This window comes from Diabrotica virgifera, chromosome 7 (genome assembly GCF_917563875.1).
Source record: "Diabrotica virgifera virgifera chromosome 7, PGI_DIABVI_V3a".
In the NCBI taxonomy this organism is placed as follows: domain Eukaryota; kingdom Metazoa; phylum Arthropoda; class Insecta; order Coleoptera; family Chrysomelidae; genus Diabrotica; species Diabrotica virgifera.
This window is the reverse complement of record NC_065449.1, coordinates 31,849,672-31,877,271: the sequence shown is the minus strand read 5'-3', so window position 1 is coordinate 31,877,271 and position 27,600 is coordinate 31,849,672. Positions and strand designations below refer to the sequence as shown.

The 27,600-nt window shown below is 32.5% G+C and overlaps 1 protein-coding gene across 11 annotated transcripts in view; it reads right to left on the bottom strand.

Moving 5' to 3' along the window:
* LOC126887881 (CKLF-like MARVEL transmembrane domain-containing protein 4) overlaps positions 1-27,600 on the bottom strand; it is a 75,807-nt gene that overhangs the window by 30,128 nt on the left and 18,079 nt on the right. The window lies entirely within an intron of this gene.

Below are 27,600 nucleotides of genomic sequence, written 5' to 3'. Positions count from 1 at the left end.
TTAAAAACAAAAGTTAAAATTGTTCTACGATTTAAACAGAGTCCAAAATTTTGAAAAATAGAATACATTTGCCATAGTAAGTGCGTAAAAGTAAGGCCACACGTTACTAATTCTGACAGTACGCAAACTACTGACTGAATAAAACATCTTTATTATTACTACTTTCTCCTCAACTGAGGACATCTTTTCGACTTTATTGTTTTTAAACAATAAAAACGATAAAATAAAAATACTGACAGTTCAAAATATTGTTAATATAATAACTTCATTGTGACCAAAGGCAACCTTATACACATTCTTGCACTGTGTGTGCCATAAATTTGGCAAATACTTTGATAAAATTTATTATATTTTACAAAATTTTGGAATGTGTTTAATTCGTAGAACAATTTTAACAATTGTTTTCAATAAAGATTTCAATCCTCTACAAATAGTTTCTCATGTCTTTTGATGTAGAATAATTAGGGAAGCAGGAATTCAACAGTTTAGAATTTTACATTGAGTTTCCTATGGCCCGTTTTCCACTTCACAACCCTGTAGAATAAAACTAATACAAAAAAAATTGGCCATCAAACGAAATCAAGAGACGTATTATATTTCAGCTTGTTCAAAGAGCGCATAAACAATCTTACTGGTTTCATTCTCATTAGAAATCATCAGAGGTTGTATATATGGATATCTCTGAAGAAACTAAAATAAACCATACGCCATATAAAATATAAAATAAACCATATTATAATACGTCTCTTGTCTTCGTTTCACGGTGAAATTCTTTTGAATTAGTTTTACTCCTATCTGAGTATCGAGATCGAGACCATGTTTTCGTTGGAATTTTGCCACGTTGGATAGACGGGTAGTGAGATTCAAATTATAGATCTCCCCTTAGTCTTCTTTAATTCAACATTCTTATGGTTTGCAAGTAATAGAAACCACGAAGGCGCAACCAAAAATTGGATCTCATTAAAAGTTTTATTTTTCTTCGGAAATAAAACTTTGAATTGTTTTAGACAGATATCGCTACGGCATCCATATGCTGTTTTTTGTCGTGATTCGATACTAGTAGGCTCGGTTTATTTTAGTTTGTTCAGAGATATCCATATATACAATATCTGATGATTTCTAATAAGAACGAAACTAGTAAGATTGTTTTTGGCGCTCTCTGAACAAACTGAAATACGCCTCTTGTTTTCGTTTCACAGCGAAATTCTTTCACAATATTTATTGTTTTTTAACATAAAACATATGGAAATTTAAAGAAAAATGTTCTAAAAAACATCAAACTTCATTTTTATATCGATAAACTTGTTCGGTGTTATTGTAAATTTCATGGCAAGAAGTCTCCAAAAAGTATAACGGCCAAAAAGCCAAGATCAGGCCCCACAGATGGGAGCCAGAATGTAGAACGATAATTATTTTATCCGGACAAATAGTGACTTTAGGTGGTAATAGCCGATCGTACACAAAAACAATTAGGCTCGTTGCTAATTCTCGGGAGCGTCACTGGGAGTGGATATGGATATGAATAACAGAAAGGTAACAGCTAGATAACAGCCAAGCTTTGACCAAAAAAAAACAAGAAATACTTAATTCTAGGAAACTGCAAAATAAACGCCAATAGATCTTAACCAGATATTTATAAAGCAAAATTATTCAGATAGCAAAATATTACATAGGCAAATCAGATATTACATAAGCAAAACTATTCAGATTAACATGCTTGTTTATATTAGGCTATTGATTATATTCAAAATCAGATAGCTAAAAGGAACTACAACGTTAACGGTGTTTTATTATTTCTTATGGTCAATGGACATCTATATATGAAAAAACCGCGGAGTGCTACCATTTAGAGGGGTGCGTTTTTGAGAAATGGGTGAATTAGTCCCTGGGCACAGGTTACATTAGGGTGAGTTCTATGCACTTTTAGTACAAACATATCTACATAAAAATTGTTCCTGGTGAAATTTCCTATCTAAATATCACTTTTTAAAGTCAATGATACTTTTTTTTACAAAAATATATTCAAAAGAAAAGCACAAAGAAACCCAAAAGAAAGAAATTTTGTTTTTTGTCCCATAACTTTTGTCTACGAGGATATAGGTATAGACATTGCTCTACAGAAAAAAAACCTACATATCTATTCTTTAAAATGTTGTTTAGTATAGGTAATTAGGATTTATAATTTTCGAAATATGATTTTTCAAAGTTCGCCACTCACAGCAATTTAGGGCAATTTTCCTTGTTATTTCGCAAATATTGTTCTGTAAATTTTTTCTACGTAACTTTAGGTATACACGTAATAGGAATAGAAATCAATTACCTTAAAAATGGTCTACTGTATAACGTTGTAAGACTTTTTTTAAAGAGATTATGGTTTTTCAAGGTTTTCTACTTTTAACGATTTTTTATAATATAATATAAAAATAAAATAATATTATTATAGAATATATTATATATTATATTATATATAGTATATATACTATATATACTATGTATGTATACTATATATAGTATATATTATATAATATCTAATATAAAAAAATATTATTTTTTACATTTTTTACGATTATTTTTGAAATTTCTCATTTTAACTTTTTTTTTCTTATACATGAATATACTATATATTGCTCAATAAAGAGGGCTTACTTTCTGTTCTTTAAAATGGTGTATCATCTATATTTAAATACATAATGGAAATCGAGTGATTCTTTGATATTTCTTTACCTGTATTACTTAAAATTATGTCTTTTATAAAAATTACATAAACATTAGTCTTAGAAAACATCACTTTAGTTAAAATTATTTAAACGTTGACATTTAAATAATTTTCAAAATCAAAGTCCATCTCTTCCTTCCTCTGACACCTCAGTTATCTTAGAGTGCCCACAATTAGTACCCATGCACATGCACCCTTTGCAGAATATTGAACAACTAATTTCTATCTTCCTACAACCGCAGTTTTTTGTACATCCTTTGGTACATTTACATGCTATTTTTTCAAGCAAAGCTTGTGGTGCATAAGCTTTGACAGTAAATATTGGAATTAATTCATATTTTGAAGTTTGCCCGGCCGAGTCAAGTGGATCCAAAGTATTACCTATAAAAAATAAGATTCAATCATAACACACAATCACATAAGAAAGTTATAATGAGGAATTTAAAAAATAATCCTAAAATCAAAAATCGTTGCAAGTCGTATTACATTTTGAAAAAGCATATCTTATTAATCCTAGAATTTTTTATAATACACCATTTTAAAGTAAATAGAATAAGCTTTATTTTTTGGTATATAAGATATACCTAAATGTAGAAAAAAAAGTTATAATGGGAAATTTAAAAAATAATCGTAAAAAATATAAAAATTCGTTAAAAGTATAAAGTTTTGAAAAAGATCTCTTTAAAAGAAGTCGTACAACATTATACAGTAGAACCTTTAAGTGTAATTGATTTCTATTCCTCTTACATGTACGTAGAAAAATTTGCCTAAAGTTACGTGGAAAAAAGTTACAGAACAATATTTGCGAAATAACAAGGAAAATTGCCCAAAATTGCTGTGAGTGGCGAAATTTGAAAAATCATATTTCGAAATCTGTAATCCTAATGACCTCTACCAAACATAATTTTAAACAGAAAATACGTAAGTTTTTTTTTCTGTGAAGCAATGTCTATACCTATATCCCCGTGGACAAAAGTTATGGTACAAAAAACAATTTTTTTTTCTTTTGGGTTTCTTTGTGCTTTTTCTTTTGAGTATATTTATGTCAAAAAGAGTATCTTTGACTTTAAAAAGTTATATTTAGATAGGAAATTTAACCAGGAACAATTTTTATGTAGAAGGGTTTGTACCAAAAGTGCATAAAACTCACCCTAATGTAACCTGTGCCCAGGGACTAATTCACCCATTTCTCAAAAACGCACCCCTTTAAATGGTAGCACTCCGCGGTTTTTTCATATATAGAGATTCATCGACCATATGAAATAATAAAACCCCGTTAACGTTGTAGTTCCTTTCTATAATACATAATCAATAGCCTATATTTATAATGCAAAAAATTATATCGCCAATAGAACAAAATCATCAAAAATAATAAACTTTTATAGCGACATAATCTACTAGCTAAATAAATTGTGGTCCTCGAGTAAATAAAAATATAGCAGTTCTTCAATCTCGCGGAAAAGAGTTATGACGCAAAAAGAAAAATCTGTTGTTTTTTTCGTGTTTTTTTGCTTCGTTTTTTTAATATAAATATTTTTGTCAAAAAAGAATTATTTTTACTTTAGAAAGCGACATTTTGATAGGAAATTTAATTTTTAATTTAATTTAACTTTTCTGAATATGTATATGTACAGTATTGTACAGGGTTATTCACTATATTTTGACCCCCCTCTAAACTGCCTTATTTACAGAATTAGAAAAAAATGTAAAATACAAAAGTTATTAGATTTTTAAAATATGTTTTGACATATAGATCGTACTAGTGACGTCATCCGTTTGGGCGTGATGACGTAATCGACTATTTTTTTTAAATGGAAATAGGGGTCGAGTGCTAGATCATTTGAAAGGTTATTCAATTCCCTATTCACTAATATAAACATTAACATGATTAATTATACAGGGTGCCCAAAAAAAATTTTTAATTAAATTAATTGACACAAAAAGAAGAATGTATGTAATTTATTTAATTCAAAATACATTCTACTGCTGTTACTTTTATTTCTGTTTTCTAACAGCAGTCAAATGTATTTTAAATTAAATAAATTACATAAATTCTTCTTTTGGTGTCAATTAATTTAATTAAAAAAAAAATTTGGACACCCTGTATAATTAATCATGTTAATGTTTATATTACTGAATAGGGAATTAAATAACCTTTCAAATGAGCTAGCACTCGACCCTTAGTCCCATTTAAAAAATAGTCGATTACGTCATCACGCCCAAATGGATGAAGTCACTAGTACGATATTATATGTCAAAAAATCATATATGTATTAAAAATCGAATAACTTTTGTATTTTACATTTTTTTCTAATTCTGTAAATAAAGCAGTTTACAGGGAGTCAAAATATAGTGAATACCCCTGTACAAACAGGCATAAAATTTATCCTAATAGGGATTAATTTAACCCTTTCTCAAAAACACACCCTTTTTAATGATAGCACTTTTAATGGTTTATTAATATGTGGGGGCCTATGTGACTATTTGGCGGCCTCTAAAAACTACATCAAAGAATGTACTACTCTAAACTATATTCAAATATTGCATAACGATACTTTCTTTTACGTAAAGTAATATAAGAGTTTTATAAATCAATAAATATAAAAACACAAGTAATCACCTTAACGACCTGACATCAATAATTCATCATTGTTAAATAATCTACTTGTTCTATCGTTTTCGTCATAAAATTGCATTAAATGTTTATTTCGTTTTGACACGTTTACTTAGATTTGTGGGTCGTAAGCTCATTTACCTATTGGTCCTACGAACCATATTTATGTTGTAAATAAAGTAAACTTAGTTCTAGTTTAATATTAAAAAGTGATGTATTTTATCACAGTATTTAATTTTACTAATGTGTCTACACTTTAAAGTTTTAAAGTCTCTAACTGAATAGGTTTAGGAGTGAGGGCTGTTTGTCTAAGTTAGTCATTCTGAATTAAGTATATCTATATATTTTTTTAATTTATTAATTTCCATAGATTCTAATGAAAGCTTAAGGCCTTTATTTTAAATATGAAGAATTTTTAACTGTTTATTAACAGTAATTCATTAACAGATGATGATCTAGAATCTGGAAGGTGAAGTGTGTACATCTGAATAGTTTATAGTGTATGTATTTCTATTTAATGCGATTTACGGCCTTAAGTACACCCATTTAGAAAACCATTACTTCTTGGTATCGTATTTTCCAATATTGAAATGAATATTAATATTTCCCGGTAGACAAGATCAATACTCGTTTAGGTTAAACACCCTTAGAAAAAATCCCGTTAACGACAAAATCGATAGATATGATCTCCTAAAAGTAATCTCATTATTCATCACCGATAAGCAGAGTTGAAAGACCTAATCAATAAAAATTAAAGTATTTTTAAGGTTTTTTTAATTATACTTCTATTAATAATTCACGTTCACTTCAATAAAATATATTTTCAAGGGGACATGACACTGTGCCAAGTGGTTGTTCAGTTTAAAATTATTCACGGAAATTTGGACAAGGAAACAATGCGCCCACTCATCTACTGAAGGTTTATTGCTCGGTATATAAGATAAAGGGGGCATATAATGTACCGATAAATAGGTTTTACATTATCTACAGTTCAGATATTAACACCATTTTTTATCATAAAACTATAAAATTATTCTATTGTATTACAAAAATAAAATATCGAAAACAATACCGTTTATAGAAATATCTTTTTTCTGGAGCTGTCCCGAAAACTAAACTTTCGGTATGATTTTTATTAAATCAAAAGTTCTATAAAAAAAAGTGGTTGCAATGTTCTTTAATGATATACTTCAGTCAGGTAACATTCCTTTCTCACTTAAGCGAACAAAGATAATTGCAATTCCGAAACCGGGAAAATCAAACGATAAGCCAGAAAACTACCGCCCCATAGCTCTACTCAGCATGATATATAAACTATTAGAAAAGCTTCTCCTCAACAGAATTAGTCACAGGATACTAGAAAACGTCCCCATTGAACCTGGCTTCCGCCCTCATCGAAGCTGTACGGACCAAGTGCTGTCATTAACAACTTTTATAGAAGCTAGTTTTCAAAAGAAACAAAAGACAGCAATAGTATTCATAGATCTAACAGCAGCATAATATGATACTGTTTGGAGACAGGGATTAATATATAAACTGGCCCGTATTATTCCCTGCAGAAAGATAATTAACCTCATTGACATGCTGACAAACAGAGCCTTCCAGGTCATAATGGGAAAGGAGACGAGTAGACAGATGAAACTTAACAATTCCACAGGGTTCTGTCCTTGCCCCTTTACTTTTCAGCCTCTACATATATTGCTGACATGCCTGAAACCGAATCTCGGAAGTTTGGATATGCTGACGACTGGACCCTTGCAACAAGCCACCAATCTTTAGAAACTACAGAAATCACTCTCACAAATGACCTATCCATCCTCAGCGAATGCCTTAAGAAATGGAGACTACAACCAAGTACTACAAAAACTGAAGTATCAGCTTTTCATCTCAACAAGCTGGCAAACAGAGAATTGCGAGTGTATTTTAATAACAAGCTGTTGAAACACAATAAATACCCGAAATACCTTGGGGTTACTCTAGACAGAACGCTCACATTCAGAGAACACCTGACGAAAACAGCAGCAAAATTGAAGACACGCAACAATATAATACAGAACCTCTGCGGCACTAAATGGGGGTCCACAGCATCAACTTTAAGATCCTCTGCTCTTGGCCTGATATATCCGGTGGCAGAATACTGTGCACCAGTGTGGCTAAATAGCAGGCATACCCACCTGGTCGACACTCAACTAAACCGTGCTATGCGTATGATAATAGGCACAATTAAGCCCACCCCTACAAAATGGCTACCTACCCTTAGTAATATAGCACCACCCAACCTACGCCACGAACATGCATTGGTTAAAGAATATAACAAAATAATGGACAGTCGCCAGCTTCTAGTCCACAACGACATCCCAGATATTCTTGGAAACCGTTTCCGATCCAGGTTAGCCTCTCTACAATCTGCTCAAGCGCTGCAGCAATCCAACTTTGACTTAAATGCCCGATGGAGAGAAGATTGGGAAAGTAAAACAGATCCGCATTAGCATAGTCTACTGGACATCATAGAAAAAACTGGCGAATTTGAACATCCTCGTAAGATTTGGGCAGCCCTTAATCGAATTCGAACAAATTGTGGAAGATGCGCCGACTCCCTCTACAGATGGGGTAAACTTCCCTCGCCTTCTTGTGGCGGTGCTGCAAGACAGACGATTAGACACATTGTTCAAGACTGCCCACGCAGAGCATACACAGGCGACTCTATAGACTTTGTAATGGCAACCGAAGGGTCAATCGAATATATAAAAAAAATTGGACATCTGTTTGTGATGCATTGTATAATGCAAGGGTGACCAAACTGTGGCTCGCGAGCCATGTGTGGCTCTTTGAAGGATTATTTGTGGCTCTCAATGGCAGCCATCATTTAGTCAACATGTGAAAACTCAATTTGGGCTCAAATGGTACCCTGAGCAGATTACATGTGATATTTTGTGCATCCATGTTCAATTCCACAATTATAATCAATGTTTACATGACGGATCAAGTTTAAAGGGTTTTTACCCGAATATTTTTGAATTTTGGTGGTTAGCATGTCAACATCTTGTCAGCACTGATGATGATCTGTTATCAGATCGAAAAATAGTTCTGTGATGGAGCCCTTTTTAGGGAATTTTAATAAATATACCTTTTATAAAGGATTTTACTTGTTTTTTTTTAATATAAATTAAGACTGTACATGCCAATTATTATTCACCCAATTCTTACATATGGAAGTAAAAGCATAAGCTATACATCAGTGGGAAATAAATAAGCTGCTGGTATTTGAAGAGATCTGGTATCTCAAAGAGATGAATTGACAGGATGGTGTAGAAGGCGCCGCAAAACTGAATTGGTGACTGTGTATGGTACTGAAAACTTGGTCAGACATAATAAAAGCTAAGATAAGATTGGCAGGTCATGAGGTAATATCAGAGGAAGACAGAGGATGGAAGGATGATGAGGAATCGAAGTATCCTGGCCTAGTAAAAGCTGCTTGTAGAATCATTTGCATATTTGAAACAACCATTTTTATTTCACTTTAAAATTCGTGAAATCCAAACACTGGGAGAAAAATTTAATACTTTTTTACATTTTTTCAATAATTGCGGCTCGCGAAAAATTCCAAATTTTGAAAAATGGCTCGGACTATCAAGGAGCTTGACCACCCTGTATAATGCATAAATCTAAATATATTCTGTGATGTACTTAAGCCATACGCTAAATAAAATAAAATTCTATAAAATAAAAATTCCATTTTTATTCAGTTGCAATGCGAAGGCAAAACCGTCTTATTTTTCACTTAAAACAGAGAGCTCAAACCAGCACTCTAAATCGACGATTTTCGACTCTATTTGGAGGCATCGTCAGAGAGACGTAGATTTACTGCTCTCTGCCCGAAGTGACAAAACTACGAAAGCTTATCCCCGCATTGCAACTGACGTTTATGGAGTAGGTGACTGCTGTGAGTAGTCACCTACTCCATAAACGTCAGTTGCAATGCGGGGATAAGCTTTCGTACTGCTGTGAGTAGTCACCTACTCTATAAACGTCAGTTGCAATGCGGGGATAAGCTTTCGTAGTTTTGTCACTTCGGGCAGAGAGCAGCAAACCTACCCCTCTTTGATGATGACTCCAAATAGAGTCGAAAATCGTCAATTTAGAGTGCTGGTTTGCGCTCCCTGTTCTAATAGCCCGGCTACACACACCGTCTTGCCTGAGAACATGCCTGCAGAGACTCGTTTGTGCAGGTAAGAGCGTGTGTATGGACGGCAAGACTGTATCGCACGCAGACCTCCAAGCGCGGACTGTACTCTCGTCGACATGCTGAAGATTTTACCTGTGCAGTTTTAGGTTCTACAGTTTTACTTGAACGTGTGGCCGGCAGTTCAGTCCGTTCTTCAGTTCCGCAAAAGTTTTCGAGGTGGATAGACCAAGACCAGACGAAATGAGCGGCATAAGAAGTGTTTCAAAACAATCTTAACTGAATTTATAGACTTATACAAATCTTTGCCGCCATTATGGAAGGTGAAGAGTAGAGAATATTCCGACAGGAATAAGAAAAATGAAGCATACGCTTTTATTTAATACGTAATATTTTATTTTTTTATTTTTAATTGATTCTAAAATAGGGAATTCTTAAAATCATATAATTTTTTTACCGTTTATAATATACCGTTAATATACTGAAACTGTTTTCTTGTGGCATGTTTAATGTAGTATTATCATTGTCAGTTATAGCGAAAAATGCCAAAAAACGCATTTTTGGATTTTAAATCGCTTATAACTTTAAAACTATTATTTTTTGAAAAAAATGTCAAGAAACTTATTTTATTTAGAATATCCCAAAGAATCTAGAAAAAATATCTATCGGAGGAAAATTGGAGATTTTTGAAATAGAGTGCGCCGCACCGGCAAAATAATCGGATGGACATGCATATTTAACAATTAAAAAACGACGGTTTAAATTAAGGTTAGACGCAATCATTCTTCAGAATCTTGAAGCTGAATGTTTAAACTTCAATTTAAGTACCTGGCAACCTCAAAAATGCTAATTTAAATATGAGATTTGAGGCCTCGAAAATGCGTATTTTCGCATTTTTCAGATTTTAAATCGCGTATATCTCGAAAACTATCAATTTTTGAGAAAATTTACAAGAGACCTTTCTTGTTTATAATGACCCACAAAACTTAAAAATATATGTTCCGGAGCAAAAAAAAGATGATGTTTTGTATTTGTTTAAAAAAAATTGTTAAACAATTTCTGCCCAAAAATTCCGGCCGGCACCCTTCAGATTTGTTTAAAGGAGATATTTTTGAACAGGAATCCAGAAAGAAACCAAATCAGAAATTTTTCCAGACTGGAGCGGTCTCACCAATGGACTAATATTGATTCTATACTGATTCTATATTGAATAGGGGAGTGCATATAAATTTTCACTTCGGAAAAAATCAAACAAGATAGAACTTTGTGTAATTTTATTATGAAATGTTAAATAAACAACATATCAAAAAGTTCTACTCGAGAAGTGGGTGCTTCATTTTTTATTAAACAAATGAACTACGAAATTAGATGATTTTTTAAATAACTCCGAAAATATAAATTTTAGACAAAAACTGACTTGACCATTGAAAAATTCAGAAAATTTTACAAAAAAACACCTTATATAAAGAATTTTCTAAAATTAAATCTGTATCTTCTATAATTTTTTATTTATAACGCTAAAGTCACCCTTCTCACAAACATTGGCGCACTGTAAACTAACGTATGTCGAAGTGCACGGTTGAGTTATTTTAATGTAATTCTTTAACTAATTGATCAAATAAAATTTTACAAATTGAACATGAAAGAAGAATAATTAAGCTATCTTATGGTTATAATAGAAAGAAATAAAATGTATGGGCATAAGTACGGTGTGGGCGGAAAGTGAGCCTTACATGAATTTTGTTTAAAAATGATTTAAAAATGTGTAACTAATACAAAAACTCTCAATTTTGCACAACTTACCTTTCAAGCATCTTACTAAATGATGTTTCATTCAAAAAAAATCTCAAAAATTTAATTCAAATGATATGACGTCTCAAAAATTAATTCTTAATTACTACAATTAATTGTAATTTTTGAAATCTTCGTAGTTTTATAGAATTACCACCACCTCAAGTTTGAACAGATCTATTATTTCAGATCTATTACAGTTTTATAAGTGCTTTTTTAAAGCTTAGGATGTAATCTTTAAAATGCACTGAATTATTTTACTTTAGAAATGAAATAAACTATTTCTTTTTAAGAAAATTAAGAAAGATAAAAATAATATTAAATAATAAAATTAAATAATATAAAATATATAATAACAAAAACCGAAAATTACCAGCTAAAAAAATGTTTATACAAAGTGATCAAAACTTTTTTCTGTAAAACTTACCTAAAATAAATTTAATAATAAACTTCAACAATAATAAATGTTCACCAAAAAATTTTTTTTAGCTCTTATACAGTATGTCTGCGTAACTTGGAACCTATTGATAACTTTTTTATTATCAGTTTTACGAAAAAAAATTAATCTTTATAAAATACTCTGCATCGTACCTATATAATCTAAGATGCAATCATCAAATATCAAATTTAATTAATGTTATACGAGGTATGTCAAAAAATATGAATTTCACTCAAGAGTAAAGTACCTTTACATTTCACAATATCGAAAATTGTTATTAAGAAAAGTTGTTTGGAATTAAAAAATTTGTTTTAGTGTACAAATTACATCCTTCAATTAAAACATTGTGAATAATAAAGGCACTTAACTCTTAAGAAAAATTCATATTTTTTACATACCTCGTATAAAATTAAAAAAGTTTGATATCTGATGATTGTATCTTACATTTTAGACCAGGGAGAGCATTTTATGAAGAATATTTTTTTTTTTTTTCGTAAAAGTGATAATAAAATAGTTATCATAATTGTAATAAAATGATGAGTATCCGTAATTTGAGAAAAAATTGAATTTTTTTTCGATTAGAATGATGTAACTGTATATTTAGACATAGTTTCGAATTTCAAACAACTTTTCATAATAGCATTTTTTGATATTCTGGAATATAAAGGTACTTCACTCATTAACCAAATTCATGTTTTTGACATAACTCGTATAAAATTGATAAAATTTGATATCTGATGGTTGAGTTTAAGATTTTTGACTATCCAGAGCATTTTATTAAGAATAACTTTTTTTCGTAAAATTGATAATAAAAAAGTTTTCCATGTGGTTACCATAACATGTATATAAACTAACAAAAAAGGTTTTAGAAAAATATAAGCTTGTTTGAATTTTTCCGAAACAATGCATGTTTTCGTTCTAATTGCACTCCCCTAGAAATCAATTTTAATGTTTAAGTAGGAACTGAAATTGTTTTCTTTAAAAGCGATCGATTATTGAATATTATAAAATGCATTAAGCTTCCAAATAGCCATTACGCAGTGCATGTAAATTATGAAATATCAGAAAAGAAAGGAAACACCTATCAAGTTATCGACTTAAACGAGGTGTTTTATCAACGCCAAATACTTCAACTTCAGGCTGCACTCGTTTGATATCAAATACAAAAATCATTAACAAGTTCATGGTCGACACGCTCGTCTGGGAGATAAGTCTCAGAGGAAACAATGAAATAATCTGCATATTTTAATTTTAATATAGCCATGTATTTGCATAATGACATGAATGTGCTATCCGTGTATGTGTTATTAGACATTTGATATTAATGGCGCTAATGGTTCGCTATAAAGAATGCCTATACACATTTTACAGGGATGAACAAATTTTTTATTAGCAGACTGTAATTATGTATTTCCCATCATCATGGAGCCTTTATGTTTCAAAATCTACAGGGTGAGTTTTAGTGTGACCTAAGTCGATAATAATATTGTCCAGGCTTGGATAATATGCAGAATTCTACATAGTGATTAATATCTACATGATAAAGCAAAAATACAATTTTTTAAATAGGACAGCCTGTATATTTTCTCATATTTACATTCCTCTCGTAATCCTTGATCTTACAATTTGAAGTATGACAGCACTATACAGGGTATTTAACGAGTTATTACAATTTTATTTCGAAATCAGTTTGAAATGAACACACTATACAGGGTGAGTCATGAGGAACTGTACATACTCCTACCTCGCATAGAGGCCCCTATGGGGAATAACAAATGACCATTAACAAGTGTCTGCTCCCATTGTTTAATATTATACAGGGCGACTTTCGCATTTTGACAGACATTTGTATTTGTCATAATTTTTGAACGGTCGGATCGATGTGTCTCTTATTTTGGTCAATCGTTACACTATTACCACCTAATCAACTGATTTATTCAAACTAGAAAAAAATCAGGTCCGGCTTTAAAAAATTAGTTCTTTTGGGTCTTAGGAAAAATTTCACCCTGTATACGCTTTTTGAAAACTCTAAAATGAATTTTAAAAATTAGACTAATGGTCAATTAAAATGGCATATTTATTTTTTCCCCACACGATTACTTAATTTTTTATAAAAAAATCAAATTTGACTATGAATTAAAAGTTTGGTAACATGAACCAGATTTTAAAAAAAAATAACTTTCGTTACAAAAATTAATTTTTTTTAAACAAATATTTACTTTATGTTACCACCCAATCAACTGATTTATTCAAACTAGAAAAAATCAGGCCCGGCTTTAAAAAATTAGTTCGTTTTGGTCTTATAAAAAATTTCACTCTGTATACGCTTTTTGAAAACTCTAATATGAATTTTACAAATTAGACAAATAGGCAATTAAAATGGCATATTTATTTTTCCCCACACGATTACTTAATTTTTTATTAGAAAATCAAATTTGTCAAAATCGCAATTTTACCATAAAAATAAAAAAATTACACGTTTTTCTTAGAATTGAAAGTTTCACCATTTTTTTTTTCTATAACACGTCTACATCTAAAACTCCCCATAACACTTCTCTTTGGACTCTATAGTTTAAAATAGACGTGATCAAATAGATAAATTTTAAATTTTTTCACTTAATTTTTGCGATTTAACTTTACAATTCACGAATCTGCACCTTTTATTTTTAAAAATTCATAACTTTTACGAGAAGAAGACTGAAAGTCTACAACAATTTTCATAGTCTTTACAATGGTAAGAGATATGTGCTGTAAAAATTTCAGAAAAAAAATATTAAAATGGAACAGAGTTGTAGTGAGTTAAACCGTGATTTCATTTTGTTTTCATTTTTAGGTTAAGAGGATCGGTACGTATTTTCGGCTGCAATGCTATTCAAATGGGGATTCATTTTTTTCGAATCCTGAGAAAACTAATAAGTATTTTTGAAAAATTTAAACGCAGAATGAAAGATTACGTTATTAGCGAGGGCCGAAAGTCCCTGAGAACTTATATAATGTTTATTTAAATAAGTTACAGGTGTGAAAAACTAAGAGAAAATTTAGTGTGATTTTTAATTTCAAATATCTCATTCAAAATAATGTTTTAATTATTCTAAGGGACTTTCTGCCCTCGGTAATAATTTAATCTTTCATTCTGCGTTTAAATTTTTCAAAAATATTTATTGGTTTTTCCAGGATTCGAAAAAAATGAACACAATTCTTCTTCTTCTTCTTTTTTGTTTTTGGTTTCGCTGCAAGGCGATTACCAGCACGATTTATAAGCGATCTTGACGTAGTCTGGTTCTAAGCCATACCAAAATCGCTGACTATGTTCTTGTAAGGAAGCTTTTGATGAGGTGTGATGATTATAATTAAATGAGATTAATTGGGTCAGGTTAAGTATGATTAAAAATTAAAACATAAATTAAATGACAAATAGCAACATAATATAACACGGATACATATAAACAGTTGAGCCTTGCAATTTGTAAGCTTATTTTGTTAATTGCTAGAAAACGCATTGCAGTTTATAAGCTTATTTGGTTAATTGCAAGAAAACGCATAATTACATTGACTGATTCTTCCGTTAAGGAACTTAGAATATTGTATATAGAGAGCGGTGTTTTGAAGTTCATGGAAATAAATTTTGTGTATATATCAAAATTAGGAATCACATTAATCGGGCATTCAAAAAAGATGTGGTTTAGATCCTCGAGACGACCACATTCACAAAAAGGATTATCTTTTATATTCATTTTATACAGATGTTGTTTTGTTAAACAATGGCCTGTGCGCATTCTAATGATGGTGGTAGTGTGTCTTCTATTTCTATATGGAAAATTTGAATACCAAGGTTTTGTAGGAAAGAAGTCTTGAATTGTTTTGTATTGCGAAGTCTTCTTCTGGACTAAAGATTTCCATTTTTCTTGGTACTCTTTTGTAATTTTTCCTCTGATGACTGATAGGGCATCCTGGGAATTCAGTTGTACTTCCATGGGTACATTCAGGTCTCTTCCTATTTTTGCCAGTATGTCAGCCTGGGTGTTACCAAATATATTAGAGTGTCCAGGTATCCAGGAAAGGAGAATTTTGGTACCATTCTCATTGGCTGAAGATATAAGTTTCTTTGTTTTTAGGGCCCTTATATCTGCTGAAGCAGATATGTTACATGTTTTAATATTGGTTATTGCATTGAGCGAATCAGAAAATATTATAGCTTTCTTTAGATGTTTTGTAGTTGCGACTTCCACCGCTTGATGTATTGCTATACTCTCTGCTTTGCTTATGCTTAGAGCTCCAGGAAGTCTTGAGGAGAAATTATATTCAATACTCGGGATGCATATCCCAAAACCTACCCTTTCTTTGTTTTTTGAGGCATCAGTATATATAAAGGTATGGTCTTTTCCATATTGTTCAGTAGTCATAAGGAATTTTTCTTTAATCATCGGGTCATATTTTTTGATATTACAATTTAGAATTGGAAGTGGATTCATTAGTGTATCATAGTCTAATTCATAGCATGGAAAATTTGGGCTTTTGTATATTTTTTTAAAATATGGAAAAAAATATTCTAATGCCGAAACCAAGTATGGTACATTATGCCTTGTATAAAAATTAGGTTTGTTTATAAGTCTTTTACGTATTTCAATTAGGAGTAATATTATGGGATGATTCTCAATAATGATGATTTTACTTAAAAATTTAGAGGCTAACAATAATCTTCTATGTTCTAGGTCCATTTGGGCAGACTCTGCCAAGATTGCCAAATTTGGTGTAGACTTCATGCACCCCAAACATATCTTAAGTCCCTCAAAAAATACTGCATTGAGTTTGTTGTTGCATTTTTGTGATATTGGGTTGAATAGGAAGGAACCATAATCGAGATGAGATCTGATCAAGGCATTAAAAACCATTAGGAGTGTTCGTGGGTCAGCTCCCCACCAGACTCTACATATTGCACGTAGGATGTTAATATTTTTCTTTGCCTTGAGTATAATATTGTCAACATGTAAGTCCCATGATAGATGCTTATGAAAAATTATGCCTAGAAATTTCACTTCATTTTTTAGAGGAATGGCTGTGTTGTTGATTTTGATTTCTGTTAGATTATCTCTTCGCCTACCCTTTGTGAACCATACAGCTTCACATTTGTCTTTGGATAAGGACAAGTCATGTTCTGCAAGCCAGTGTAATGTGTTTTCCAATTCTTTGTTTATTTTACTTACCATGCTTTGGATATCATATCCCTTAATATACAAAACCAAGTCGTCTGCATATCCACATATTTTAACTTCATTATTGCTAATACAAAACAATTCTGCTATATAAATATTAAACAAAATGGTACTTAAGGGAGAACCTTGAGGTAGCCCCTTGGTTGCCATGAAAGGTCCCAAAAAGTCACCATCATTAGATCTTGAATATAAAAGTCTGTTCTGTAAAATTTTGAACACAATATTATTTATTGCAGATGGAATATTTCGAAGTTTTAGTTTACTATAAAGTTTGTATATATTGACATTATCATATGCTGCTTTGATATCAAGAAAGATGGCCAAAACCGATTGGGAGGATTCAAAGGCTTCCACAATTGTGGAATGAAGGAGGGTCAAGTTGTCAGCAGTGCCTCTTCCTTTTCTAAAACCTGTCTGATGGTTGGTGAATGAACAGTTATGTTCTAAGGACCAATCTAGGCGATTCTTGATTAATATTTCTAATGTTTTAAGCACACATGAGGATAAAACTATTGGTCTGAAACTACTGGCCAAGAGTGGATTTTTGTGTGGCTTTAAGATATTTATAACATTATGGTTTTTCCAATCTTCAGGAAGGTTGTCACCATTTAGACAATTATTGTAGATATTCAACAGAAAATGTTTAGCTTGTAGTGGTAGATGTTTTATCATAAGGTAAGGAATGTCGTCCATACCTGGTGCCGAATTTTTTTTATTATTTACAGCATTGTTAAGTTCCCAGATTGTAAAAGGGGAAACTTGCTCGTTTATATCGTCAAGCTCAAAATTTGGATCAATAAAAACTGCAGACATGTTCTGTAGAATTTCTGTTTTAATGTTATCTGCTGGGTTATGAAATGTCTGGCCGTAATTTTTGTTATTTGAGAATTTTTTAACTTTATTCCAGACATAGGTAGTGTTAGATTCCTTATTTAATGATTCACAGAAGTTTATGAATTTATTTCTTTTTTTAATTCTGAGGTTTCGTTTAGTTTGGGCGATTATACGTTTAGCGTTTATATAGTTCTCTAAGGAAACAGATTGTTTAAAGTTTTGAATTGCCTGTTTGCGGCTTTTAATCCAAAGTGAACATTCTTCATCCCACCACGGATTTGAAGGTTTACCCTGTGTTCTACAGTTTTTATAGGGAATTGAGTTATCTGCTACTTGATTAACTACCTCCAAAAACTCATTGTAATTAGAGTTTACCGGTAAATCAAGCATTCCTGTTATCATCCCAGTGTGGAATGTATACCAGTCTGCTCTTTTAATATTTCTCATTTTGTATGTTTGTGTATAGATGCTATCATTTTTGTTAAACTCACAGTTGTTTATTATGACAAAGGTGGGGAAATGGTTGCTATTTCCACAATCTTGTATGACACCCCAAGTAGAACATAGAGCCATATTATTACTTGCTATGGCTAGATCTACAGCGCTAAGATTATTATTAGGAGGTTGAAACAATGTTGCTGACCCATCATTTAGGATAATTAATTCTTTATCAAAAATAAAATCATAAATATTTTTTCCTCCCTTATTGGTAGGACATTTATCCCATAGGGGATGGTGAGAGTTTAGATCACCTAGTATAATTAAGTTTTCTGTAGGTATGTTTTCTATTGTTGAGCTCAAGAAAGGAAGAGTTATGGCATTATTTGTATTGGAGTAAATGTTTATTATGTATAAGTTACCAATTTTTGTTGTTATGTATTGGATTTGGTCTGAGTTGTATTTCTGAATTGTAGAAAAAATAATAGATTTCTTGATACAAGTAGCTACTCCACCATATCCGTCATCTCTGTCCTGTCTGACAACATTATAATACTTCAAAGAAAAATTAAAATCTTGTTTAAGCCAAGTTTCATTAATAGCAATTATGTCAGGGTCTTCTTTGAAAATTAAGTTCGTTATGTTTTCCCTGTTTGATTTAATACTTCTAATATTCCACTGAATAATTTTTAATTTCTTTTTTGAATTCATGATTATGTGATTTGATATATGTTTAATTAATTAAAATCAGAATCAGATTTATCCTCTTGGTCCATATAGGACTCTACGTTTAATCGGGAAAATAAATGGTTTTTAAGTAAATTTAAGTTTTCTGATGATGTATTACTAATAAAATTTAAGCATGAGTTTAAAAAGTCATTTGAAGAAAAGGTATCAATATTTTGAAAGTTTTGCGATGCACTGGATTGCCAGGCTTGATTGGAGTTTTGTGATAAATTAGCTGAGGTTCTTGATTTGAAAGGTTCTGAACGAGAAAATGAGCTAGTGGGGGAAGAGGTTGGCTTTTCTGGTCTTAATTGCTGTGTATATATACTTTTTTCATTTGGTTGCTTATCTTGACGTTTTTGCACGACTCTCCGTTTGTTGTCGGAATTCAGAACCACCTGTTGAAAGGAACGTTTTACTGTAGATGATCTAAAATTGTTTGTTCTTCGTTGCGATGGTTCTATGGTGTTAGAATTATTTGTACTGGTACTTGGAGTATTTTCTAATGGCCTGCTGTTATTTTTAAAATTTGGAAAATCTCTCGGGTTATAAATAAATTTATTATTTGAGATGTATGATTTTGGAATAGCTTCACTTGCCTCAAAAAATGTCAAATTTTCATACGCCATCAGTTCTTTAATATTCTTTTGTCTTGTATATTCTGGGCAGCTCTTGTCAATAGATTTGTGAGAGTCCTTGCAGTAAAAACATTTTGTCATGCATACGTCTTCATGTTTGTTTTCCCCGCAATTAAAACATCTTTCTTTCCCTTTACAGTTTGTTTTTGTGTGGCCAAATCTAAGACAGTTATAGCACTGTGTCACTGGGGCAATATATGTGTCCACTAGTCTTGGTATGCCATAAAAAAACACAGTTTTGGGCATAAGAACGCCTCGAAATGTAAATAGTGTCGTACCTGTGGGTTCATAAGAAGTTACTCCATCTTTAATTACTCTTCTATTTAATCTTTTTATATGTAAAATTTCAATGTCATTTCCTGTATCGCAACACCGAAGAAGTTCTTTTTCATCAATATCTGTATCAATCTGTCTGACGATACCTTTGCAGGTTACGAAGTTAAAAGGTATATATATCTTGTATCCCTGATTTAGAAGTTGAGTGTTCTTAAGTAGCATGTTAGCCGAGTGAAAATTGGCAAATTCAACTGAAACTCTATTGAGCCCTTTACTATCTATTTTTTTAACGTCATTAAGTTTGAGGTTGAATATATCTCGAGCTATTTTAATTGTATTGAATGTGCCAATTTTTATATTCGGTATATTTGTAGATTCAAGATATACTACAAAAGGTCCATGATCTTTTTCGGAGTATGTATTAACCTTTTTTTCTTCCTGAGAATTATTGTCGGAAGTCTGATTTTGATTTTTTTCGGAATTATTAGTCATTGCAATTTTAGCCGGAGAAGAAGTATCAGGATAAGGGGGGACTGAGCCCCCCTTTTCCTCACTCATTGTAAGAAAAAACCAGTCAATGAAGTATTAATAACTAGAAAGCAAAAAGAAATAAAAAGAGCAAGCAAAACAGCATAAAAGAAAGCCGCTTGAAAAAAAAAAATATAAGCAAAAATGCTCAACTTACCTATATGCAAACACTTAAGCAACAACACCGGCGGTTGTTAGCTAGGTTAAGACCCTAAACTAGTGGCAAACTTTAACTGCTGCAAAACAGAAACTGTTCACACCTCGAAAGCGTAATGTCTAGTTTAGAAATATTAAATTTTTGGAAAATATTTCTTAAATTTAAAATACGCGGTCTGACGTTTCGTATTTTATTTGACGTTCACCAAAAATGAACACAATGCCGTGGTAATATTTTCCAAATCTATCTTTGTCTTACGACGCACTCAGCCGAATATAATATTGTCAGCATATTATATTGTCAGTCAGACACTGACAATCAGTGACAATTTTAAATATTTGACATTGCATCGGGAATATTTTGAGGTATTGATTAAATATTATTGATATATAGTATATTTGATAAATAATTGATGTAAGACGTGAACTTAATAAAAAGTTATTTATTGTGTATTATTTGTGGAAGATCCAAGCAGAGAATTCATCAGGATAATATATTCTGTGATCCAAGTATTTTGTTGTTAAAGATGTTCAAAACTGTAAGCGTTCCATAACAATATATTATTAAAAAATCACTTTAACACTTTTCCTCTTTTCTCGATTGAGTATTAGTTTTTGTTGTACAAATAAATTATTACAATCACTGAATACATAGTTAGTGAAAAAATTATCACAATTATTAACTGAATTAATAATTTGCAATTATAAAAATAACAGTTATCCAAGAACATTCAAAAGCCATCTCTTTAAATTAATGATGACATTTTCAAGTAGAATGACATTCTAGTAATGTTTACATATCCATACCAGTGTGAATTTTACTAAACGTAATTTGCCGTGTAAAGACAGAAAAAGTAGGGATACACGTAAAATATTTGTGAATTATGTACCCATAGCCTTAAAAAATGTAATTTGACAAATCTTGACAAATTTGATTTTTTAATAAAAAATTAAGTAATTGTGTGGGGAAAAAATAAATATGCCATTTTAATTGCCTATTTGTCTAATTTGTAAAATTCATATTAGAGTTTTCAAAAAGCGTATACAGGGTGAAATTTTTTGTAAGACCAAAACGTACAATTTTTTTAAATCCGGGCCTGATTTTTTCTAGTTTGAATAAATCAGTTGATTGGGTGGTAACATAAATTTTATATTTGTTCAAATAAAATGAATTTTTGTAATAAAAGTTAATTTTTTTAAATCTATGGTTCACTTTACCAAACTTTTAATTATTCATAGTCAAATTTGATTTTTTTATAAAAAATTAAGTAATCGTGTGGGGGAAAAATAAATAAGCCATTTTAATTGCCTATTTGTATAATTTGTAAAATTCATATTAGAGTTTTCAAAAAGCGTATACAGGGTGAAATTTTTTCTAAGGCCCAAACGAACTAATTTTTTAAAGCCGGACCTGATTTTTTTCTAGTTTGAATAAATCAGTTGATTGGGTGATAACATAAATGAAATATATGTTTAAAAAAAATTAATTTTTGTAATTAAAGTTATTTTTTTTAAATCTATGGTTCACTTTACCAACCTTTTAATTCATAGTCAAATTTGATTTTTTTATAAAAAATTAAGTAATCGTGTGGGGAAAAAATAAATATGCCATTTTATTTGCCTATTTGTCTAATTTGTAAAATTCATATTAGAGTTTTCAAAAAGCATATACATGGTGAAATTTTTTCTAAGGCCCAAACGAACTAACTTTTTAAAGCCGGACCTGATTTTTTTCTAGTTTGAATAAATCAGTTGATTAGGTGGTAAGAGTGTAACGATTGACCAAAATAAGAGACACATCGATCCGACCGTTCAAAAATTATGACAAATACAAATGTCTGTCAAAATGCGAAAGTCGCTCTGTATATTATTAAACAACGGGAGCAGCCACTTTTAATGGTCATTTGTTATTCCCCATAGGAGCCTCTATACGAGGTAGGAGTATGTACAGTTCCTCATGACTCACCCTGTATAAATAAGGAATAAATAAATATTTAAAATTAATGCTCGGTCCGCATTATTCCTTCATAACTTGCACTCTTATGTGCCAATACCAGTGATCAATCCAGTCCAGATGACTGGAATGGCGGTCTATTTTTCATTCCAGGTCGACACTGGCATGTGATCTACGGAAGATGGGGGTACAATAATTGGAGATTATTGCACAAGATCGGAAAGAGTGGAGGAAAATAGTGAACGCGGCTAAGACTGACGTACGAATTGTTGAGCCAAGAACGAAGAGGAAGAAGAATTTATAAGACTCGTAAATGACCAAAGGGTAATTTATATTCGTTAACATATAATTTATTATTCATAATAAATGTTTTATGAGAGTAAAAGGAAATTAATGAAAATACAAACTTGCTGTTTATGACTCTCTCTCCTGTCGTTTCCCCATTACTGAGGATCGTGATTTCTTCCAATATTCCTAACAATGTTTCTCCATTGGTCTCTATCTTCAGCTGCTCTAAGAGCTGCGCAGAATGAGTTTCCAGCTGAATGCTTTATTTGGTCAGACCATCTAGTTGGTGATCGTCCTCTTGATCTTCTCCCCGGAACGTTTCCAGAAACAATTAATCTCTCCAAACTGTCGTCACCTCTGCGAACTACGTGACCAAAGAATTGCAGAATTCGTTGCAGACATATTGTGGACAGCCTTTTTTTAATATTGAGTTGGTTTAGAATGGAAACGTTTGTCCTATGAGCTGTCCAAGGTATGCGCAGCATTCTTCTCCAGCACCACATCTCAAAGGCATCAATTTTTTGGCGCTCGCATGCGCGAAGAGTCCAAGTCTCTGCTCCGTATAGAAATATTGAGAATACAAGGGCATTCACCAGTCTCATCTTGATATTTTGAGAGATAGATCTGTCTTTCCAAACTTTAGTTAGGCGACTCATCGCATTTTTTGCCATACCAATACGTCTCCGAACTTCTGCTTCACAGTTACCATCGTTAGTTATACTAGACCCGAGATAGACAAAGGTGTTTACTATCTGGTATTCCTGTAATATGTTAGTCAGTTGAATAGTCTCAAATCTGTCGACCACCATTATTTTTGTCTTAGCTTTATTGATTTTCAGACCAACTCTATTGCTTTCGTACTCAACTCTTCGCAGAAGATCAAACATTTCTTGCTCATTTGCTGCTATAAGTGTAGTGTCATCAGCAAATCTTAAATTGGAGATTTTCTTACCAGCTACTGTTACTCCTCCGGCCCATCCTTCTAAAACCATCCTCATGACATGTTCACCATAAATGTTAAATAAGTCAGGTGACAACACGCATCCTTGTCTAACACCTCTCTCGGTCTTGAATTGGTTTGAGAACTTCTGATCTAGTCGTACTGTCGCTATATTAGACTGGTATAGATTTTTAATAAGTGTCACCAGGTGCATTGGTGCTCCCATTTCTATTAAAATTGACCACAGATTTATCCAGCTTACACAATCAAATGCCTTTTGGTAGTCAACGAAGCATATAATCATAGGTACTTGAAATTCTCTAGACTTTTCAATGAGTTGTCTCAGGTTCAGGATTTGTTCCCTTGTACCTTTACCCTTTACAAACCCCGCTTGTTCCTGAGGTATTTGGTAATGTAGATAGGTTTTTAATCTGTTTTTGATGATATGCAACAAGATTTTACTAGCATGTGTTATTAGTGACAGTGTGCGGTAGTTTTCACATCTGGTAGTAGTTCCTTTTTTGTGTAGTGGGATATAAATTGAGGTACACCAATCAGATGGCCATTTTCCTGAATTCCAAACAGCGACACAGATAGAATGGATGATATGTAATCCTTTGTCACCTAGTAACTGTAGTATTTCACATGGTATTGAATCAATGCCTGGGGATTTATTTCCCTTTAGTGATTTAATTGCATCTTTGACTTCAGCGAGTAAGACAGTAGGTTCTCTAGGGTAGTCAGAATGCCACTGATTTTCTGCTGATACCTCGTTATTTTTATATAGCTCGCCACAGTAGTTTCGCCATGTTTCCAATATTTCATCAGTATCGGTCTTTAAATTGCCTTCCTTATCTATTACAGACCACGTTTGAGGTTTAAACTCTCTGGTAAGGAGTTTGATCTTCTGGAATAAGTCACTCGGTTCATTTCGACAGCCATGTTCCTCTATCTCTCTGCATATTTGAGAGATGTAATCAGCTTTATCTTTGCGGCACTGTTTTCTGATTTCTCTCGATAACGCTCTGTATTCATCGTTTGTTCCGTATCTAGTTTTATGTGCTTTTCTGCGTTGAATCACAGTCCACGTATTATCGGATATCCATGGCTTACGGCCAGTGGAAACCGCTGCCTCACAGTCTTTTGCAGCCTCGATTACCTTATCTTTGAGATAGATCCAAGTGCTCTCAGGGTCATTATCTACTTGGTCTAAAGAAAGAGCATCTTCTAGGTTTTGTCGGAAGTCATTGATTTTTGATGGACTTAGAAACATGACTTTTCTCTGGGGTCTTCTTTTGGGGACTTTAAAACGAAGTCGAACGTTCAATACCAAGAGTTGATGATCGCTTCCACAGTCTGCGCCAGGATATGTTTTACAGTTGATGGACGACGATTTCCATCTTGATCTTATTAGGATGTAGTCTATTTGATTCCTTGTTCGTCCATCTGGGCTGCGCCATGTGTATAATCTCCGTGGATGATGTTGATATAATGTGTTTGTAATTGTAAGATGTTGTTCTACACAGAACTCCACTAGACGGTCACCATTCTCATTTCTCTGTCCTAGTCCATTTTTGCCCAGCACTCCTTCAATATTTTCATTAGATGACCCCACTTTGGCGTTAAAATCTCCTAAAATTATGACGAGTTCACGATTCGGAATAGCGCGAACAGTTTCTTCTAAACAACCATAGAACCTGTTGATGTCTTCTTCTTGTGCAGCTGTTGTAGGAGCGTATACCTGGACAAGGTGTAGGGTATTGGTGGATATTCTCATTTTAACGGATATTATCCTGTCATCAATAGTATTATATCCAATTACGCAGTCGTTAAGTAATGACAGTTACAAACTTTCTCAGTCTTTCAACTATTTTTAATGACAGTTAGCCAATAATATGCCGGTAAGTAACTACTAAGTGTTTTAAATATCCAGGAAAAAGAATTTAGGCAATTCGGACACGACAGAATGTAATTTGTTAAATAACCGAAAATAAAACAAAAGATTAAAGTCAAAAATAAATTGGCGCCTGATTGTAAAAACCCACACTTTATCATGTCGTGTGGTTTCACTGTCGCCATCACTGACCAGCCGATGAAAGTGAACCAGATATTATTAAAATGCAAATGAAATTTTCATGCCAGTGTCGCGGTAACGCATGCATGAGTCTCGGTGTAGTATAACAGTTTTGATTTACGGTACTTCTCATATCATAACATTAGTTCAATAGTTCAAATAATAAAACTGTTGTGACAGTTACGTCTAAACTAACCTTTAACGACTTAATAGGGAACTTGCATAAATTTTTAAATTCGAAAAAAATGTTATAAATCACAACAGAACATAATTTAAAACATGTATCAAAGATAAAAAAAGTTTTAGAAGAAGACTAAGTTTTCACTCTAATGGCATACAGCATATCCCACCAGAATGAAAACAATGGGAACCTTCTCTGGTTACACCTCCGAGGCTTCTACAATTTGCAAGCCATACGGATGCTGAGACTAAGGAAGATGAGGGAATTCTACAATTTACAATTCACGTCCCATCTGCTCAGCGCGGTAAAGTTCCAACGAGACTGGTTCCCTTCATACTCCACACAGAGTAAATGTAAATAAAAAATGAATAACCATTTTCAATTTCGTTGCAAAACGAAAATACAGCTGAACCATATTCCAGTCCAATCAGAGGGTGCTGCAAGCACCTCTACCGGTTTCGAAACTTATTAGTCTCTCATCAGGAGGCACATATGCTGCTCTCCCTGATCCAACCAAAACAAACCCCAGCGTGCAGTCCCGAATTGCAACGAACGAATCTATGCCGCTTCGTTCGTTGCAATTCGGGACTGCACGCTGGGGTTTGTTTTGGTTGGATCAGGGAGAGCAGCATATGTGCCTCCTGATGAGAGACTAATAAGTTTCGAAACCGGTAGAGGTGCTTGCAGCACCCTCTGATTGGACTGGAATATGGTTCAGCTGTATTTTCGTTTTGCAACGAAATTGAAAATGGTTATTCATTTTTTATTTACATTTACTCTGTGTGGAGTATGAAGGGAACCAGTCTCGTTGGAACTTTACCGCGCTGAGCAGATGGGACGTGAATTGTAAATTGTAGAATTCCCTCATCTTCCTTAGTCTCAGCATCCGTATGGCTTGCAAATTGTAGAAGCCTCGGAGGTGTAACCAGAGAAGGTTCCCATTGTTTTCATTCTGGTGGGATATGCTGTATGCCATTAGAGTGAAAACTTAGTCTTTTGCTAGCAGTTGCCGCTAGGGCATCTATGCCGTTTCGTTCGTTGCAATTCGGGACTGCACGCTGGGGTTTGTTTTGGTTGGATCAGGGAGAGCAGCATATGTGCCTCCTGATGAGAGACTAATAAGTTTCGAAACCGGTAGAGGTGCTTGCAGCACCCTCTGATTGGACTGGAATATGGTTCAGCTGTATTTTCGTTTTGCAACGAAATTGAAAATGGTTATTCATTTTTTTTTTTTTTTTTTTTAAAGTTTTGTTTGTCTTTCGTTTGGCCCCTAAAGACGATTAAAAATTCAAATTAAAACAGGTGGTCCAAAACGCATAGTGACGTCATATAGTTGTGCATGTACATTCTGCACCAACAAAGTAAACAAAATTGTATATAATTTTAAATTAGACACTATAAACGTCAGTAGAAAATACAGTTATGTAACGTCACAAGCGTTTTTGATCGTTTGAACTATTTTACATTGGCTAAGGGTTCTTCTAAACCAAGGCCAGAAAACAGAAAAAAATATATAGATTTTAAATTATCTTCTAAGTTATTATGAGCTTTTACCGCGTGAAAGTTTGGAAATATTATTTTTAAAGGAAACTGAATAATATTACGTAATAA